This window comes from Monopterus albus, unplaced genomic scaffold, assembly GCF_001952655.1.
Source record: "Monopterus albus unplaced genomic scaffold, M_albus_1.0 scaffold337.1, whole genome shotgun sequence".
Taxonomy (NCBI): domain Eukaryota; kingdom Metazoa; phylum Chordata; class Actinopteri; order Synbranchiformes; family Synbranchidae; genus Monopterus; species Monopterus albus.
The window spans coordinates 271,074-276,867 of record NW_018128217.1 but is presented as its reverse complement, the minus strand read 5'-3'; positions in this window follow the sequence as shown (position 1 = coordinate 276,867).

Sequence of the window (5,794 nt, the reverse complement as noted above, 5' to 3'; positions counted from 1 at the left end):
TCTTTAAGTGAAAAACACTGGGATTAAACCTCACTTGCCTTGGGGAAAGTCCTGTTATATGTAGCGAGCCATTCACCTCCTCTTAGCGTGGACTTGTGGCTCCGTGCAGTACGTCGCCCAGCTGCTTCCTTTGCCTATGTCATAATTACTGTGGTCACTAGAGGTTGCCAAACAATAATACGTAACTGTTGGTCGTAATAACCTGCTGGCAAAAACAACATATAGAATCTCTATAATCTATAACCAAAACTACATGCATCGTTTTGCACAGTGAAGGTCAAACATCCAAGTGAAGAAAAATCATGTTGTAGAGAGGGACTTTAGGAGCTGCTTAAAGAAATGCACTGTATGGAAATGGTGTCTGTTGTGAAGCGCAGCCTCTCACCCCCTGAGTCTGTGCAGGAGCAGCTGATGCAGATGCACAGCTGTTAGCCTGTCACACCTGGGCTTTTTACTACACTGCAGCTTTCTGAATACATCAGGAACAAATGGGAAAGAAAAGCAGCCCGTGTCTGACATCAGCTCAGCAATGCGGAACCGGGAGAGGTTTTCTTTGCTCAAACTCAGAACAGATGGTGAATTGCAAATCTTGCAGATTTCATTTAATCTGGAAATTCTAAACCAGTTTCCAGTTTTAGAGCTGACTCCTTAAAAGGAGCATTTTTATTTGCAGTTTCACAGATTAGAGCCTCATTACCAACATTAATTTGGAGAATTTCAGGAGTGATTTTTATTTTTTCTTCCCCCCTTTCACATGAGAGAACAAATAAAATTCAGCATATTTCAGAAGTTATTTCTCTTTAACTACCATGTTGAGAAGCAGCCATTTCCTGCATCGCTTCTTTTTATTTCCTTGTATCTATTTAAACAATATCATTTAACATTTTCTCCTGACTCATTTTATTTTTAACTTGTGCAGTTCTTTGCCTTGTAAAGTACAAAATGTAGTAGAGTAAAAATAGACGTGGCAATTCAGTGATTAATTCAAGTCTTGTAGTATAAAAAAGTTGTTTTAAGAGTTGTTTTTTTTCAATAATTTTTTACAATCTACTTTTCGTTCTACAATGTGTTTCCTTGATGTTAAACTCCCCATCAGGATGTTATTAAAGTGATGCAGGTATGACACGAAGAATGGATTTTAAAAAGACCACATCAGCACAACAAAATGCCTCGAGGCAATTAAAATGATGAATGGCTAAACATAGACGAGCATTAAACAATAGCCAAAACATTTAGGGTGCCATTTCTGCTCCATACGTCAAGGAGTGAGCTGTAATGAGCATCCAGATACAAAGCCACCATCTTGAGCCTGTGGTGAACAAGCCAGAGTGTGATTAATTGAGTTTGTCACTTGGCCCCGTTCCTCTCAGGCTTCGAAGAGTTGCTCTGAACTCATGACAGTCTCTGCACTAAAACTAGGTTTCTAATAGGGAGTAATTTCCTCAAAGAATCTGCTTTTAATGTCGCATAATGGCAGCAATAATAAGATTCTCCTTGAGAAACGTCTCTTGCTGGGGAGATGGAGCAACTTTTTAATTGCTTAAGCTGAGTGGTAATGTCTGTGATGTGAGTCCTACAGCACTTTGTGTCAAAACGTTTAAAACCTTACATTCCTGATGTGTAGGTTTATTATTATTATTATCATCTCTTTGGAGTAAAGCTTTCTCAAGTTTTCTCAAGCTATGATATTTTTTCCCTATAGGCATTTAAAAACATCTTTTATCATCTTTGGCCATATTTTCTCACTGTCACACGTGTAACAACACATCCATGCTAACATGTTTAGCAGGTATAAAGGAGTTTTGCCTTGCATCATTTGACCAGTGGACCTTTTGTTGGTGCACACTGGTGTTGTTGGCGTTTCTCAACAAAGTCTCAGCTGCACAGATCCATCACCAGACTGAGTGTGGGAGTGCACCTGTGTGGTTTGTGTGGCAGCTCAGCCACCGATCTCAGTAGGAACTCCAGTTCATGTAATTTCCCTCGAATCTCTCTCCTCCTTCCTCTTGTCTCTGTATGTTAATGAGGTAGCTTCATAAAGCCCAGGGATGTTGCTCTCAAATGAGGCTGCAACCAGGTTATTTTCACTATCATTTAAACTGCCAATTATTTTGTTGATTAATTAGTTTACAAAATGCCAGAAAATAGTGAAATATACCTGTTAATTTCCCACAGACCAAGGTGACATTTTCAGGTGTCTTGTCGGACCAACAATGCATAACCAAATATTTTCACTTCACTATCAAGCAACAATAAAAGACATCATTGATATTTGACAGAAATGGTAAATAATTGACTTAAATTATGTGATTATCAATATAGTTCTCAATTAAGTTTCTGTTGAATAACTAATTTGATTTGCTACAAAGACATTTGTGGACCATGAATATCTGTAGTTTCATAGTAATCCATCCAATAGTTGTCAAGACATTTCACTTAAACAATATATATCAGCATCACAATGGGGCTACTATATCGGGGGCCACCAAAGTCGGTCTGCTTCATCGTGAGGTTCATGTTGAGACAGTCCAGTGTTCAACATTGCTATATATTAAATGGCAGGCATAATGCATACAGAGTTTGAACTGGATATTTGTACTGAAATATGACTACACTTCCAAACAAGTGAAGAACAGACTTTTTGGCTGACAACATTTTCATCTAAGAACTCTGAAGTATGACATTTGACAGACAGATGGAGCCACCCTCCCCAGTGTAGCTGCTCATACTGTCCCATGCATGTGAAGGGTAAACTGGGCAGGATTTGAGATTATTGTTTTGCTGCGACATTAAGTGGCACAGGTGCCTCCTCATGAGAGAGAGGTACATAGGCTGAGCATATCAGCCATCACTTAATTAGCCTGCCAGAGCATCTGCTCTCAGGGTTTTAAATAGATCACGTAATGAGGTGAAGAGTTATCCTGTCTTCGTGCCATCCATCCACAATAGGTCGCAAAAACAAGCCCTGGTGTATGTATGGACTACAGATGCATGCAGAATTCAGTTGGGAGTCGAGGATGAAGGTCAGGATCTGTACAGTGGCCAAGTAGAGGCCAGAAAAAAAAAGATTTACCAGATGGCAGCTTGAGTAAATGAGGAAGTGAATGAACTTGCACAAAGGCTAGCTAGAGGTTTATTCCTTATTGTGTTACTTCGACCACAATTACAGATGCACCACTGCTGCTTTTTTCAAGCTAAATATGAGCAACAGGTGAGTCTTGCTGACTCATAAATACTGGATTATAACTGCTGTGACTTTAGAGGCATTATCATTTGTTCTTGTTTACTTTGTGATTAAATAAGATATGGTCTACAACAGAAGGCTGCTGTTGACATCCACAATGCCACAGTCAGTGATTAAAAATTGTGATTAAGACGGGGAACCTGCGCCTCCCCCCCCCCCGGGACAGATACTGTACAGCTGTAGTGGAGCTGCTGCTCTGTCTGAGCCTCCAAGTCCAGAAGAATTTAACTCATTTTCATGTGCAGAGCTCATTAGACTACAGCAAGTTAGCATTTGTTTTCTTCTAGTTCACAATGAGTCACTATAGTTGGCAGGACAAGTATCATATGGGTTAAGTGGGTGAACAAAAGACCAGGCAAGCTGAGCACAGAGAGAGTGAATATGCATTTTTAAAGTTTGTTCTGCTTGTTCAACAGGTGTTTGATAAGTTGCTTGTACTTTCTCCATCACTGGTGGATTTAGTCACTTACTGAGTTTTGTCATCACAATATACAACCTTGCAGTTGGTGTTTTGTGGTCGTCTCTTCTTAACCCCTGATATTTCTTCAGTGTTGTTGCTGTCGAGCGGCGCATAGTATCAGACACCTTGAACGAGTATCAGAAGGTGGTACTGAGCCCGATACTGGTATTTGTACCAGCGTGTCCCTAACCATAGTGTTGTCATTATAGCATGTAGAAGTGTGAGGAGAAGTATCTTTATGCCAGAGCGTAAAACTTTTCTCCAGACAAATAATGTTCAATAGCACAGGTGCTGTAAGGTGGTCAGGGTGGAGAGTTGCCTCCAGGGCTTCTCGCAGCTGTTTATACCAACAGTGTTCAGTCTGCAGAGGCGAGTAGATTGATAAATACTGTCAAAAACTCAGAGCATGAGAGGCTCATATCTTCAACTTTGTTTGCCTCTCAACTTTTAATGCAATTTGTTTTTTAATTTGAGATAATTATTGACATTAAACAGAGTTTTATGAGTTTTTGCTTAATATAGTTAAGGATCATTAAAACTGTGGTATTATTGCAGGCCAAAAGCTTTGAGTTTAACTTTTTTTATAATTACTTTAAAGCATAATTAGCAGCTCATTTGTTTTCTTCCTTCCTCTTTGCTTTCTATTACTAGAAAATCATTGACAGAGGACTTAATTTATGTAAAACTAATCAGCAGATCCTCCAGCAAAAACAACAATGTTGGGTGAATTAGGACAAAGTGCAAATGAAAGCAACTTAATCTAATCAAATTATTTGTCTGTTTTTTGTGCATATTACACACTCTCACCTAAACATTAAAGCAGGCGTATTGTCTTATCTTGTTGCAGCTGTTTTCATCCTGTTCTGTAATCCAAAGCAACCAGAAAACAATTTAGTATCACAAAATATTTTTGGAGGATGGCTGCAAATGAAGGAGATGCCACTGTATTGACATCACCTTTCTTTACAAATACAATTGCTGCTTTATTTGTGGTCGTCTGAAGGGAGATGAAGAGGAGGAACACATTCGGTGTGCACATGGAGCCAAGATGTTTTGTCCTGGTGCTGACTGCGTGACACAGAAACCTGTGATTCTTTGAGATGAGATGCTTATAAAGTCCATACATGCGCTGTGCATGCGTTTTTATAGACTAAGAAGTTGATACAGTATAACAAGACTATTAAATCGTTCAAAATAATTCGATTTGCTAGTCACAACAGTGTCCTGACAAATATGGGGGCTACTAAGTGTGTAACAAACCAGTTTGGATGCCTTGTTCAAAACACTTAGAATGAACAGACATCTTTGAGCTGCAACACTGTCCAGAGGCAGGACATAGTGTTAACCAACCTCCTGTTCTGAGTGTGATTGATGAGGTCCTTCACAAGACTGTCCCATCAGAGAATATCACTGATCAGGTGTCAAGGGTAGAGCACGTTATCAAATCAGGTGCATTGCCAGTGAGACGGTTAAGTCCAATACTACTTCTTGAGGCCCTTAAATCTGTCTCTACAGATTCAATCTCATGACCCTAAGCTCTCAGGACAGACTGATCATCAGCCACATTAGACCTGAATGGAAATGTGGTCTAAAATTACTATTTAAGGCAAAGAAAACCTTACATCTGTATGAAAAAAGAACATCTTTTAGTTCTACTGTATCTTCCATGTGTGATCTGCCAGACACATTTTGCTGAAGGGTCTATTTTTAGAGCGATGCCCAGATTGTACACACTCGTTCTATTTGATGTAATCATGTGGTTTAGATTTACTTCCGCCACATTTGGAATAATACTGATGTACCTTTCTGCACAAAGCAGAATCCCAGCTGTGTGTGTGTGTGTGTGTGCGTTCTCATGGTCGACTGTGCCTAGATGAGTGTACTTGCGTTCATGCTTCTGTGCATGTGCACCTGCTGCAAACTAAAACGTGAAGTGGAAAGCGAGAGGGAATTTATCAGAACCATTTAACTGCACATAATGGCCTCCACTGACTGCTGGCTAGAACTCGCATTGAGATCATCTTAACATGGTTGTTACTCTGCCTCATTTGCTTTTTTTGAGGGATATTAGATCAGCACCTTGAAACAGT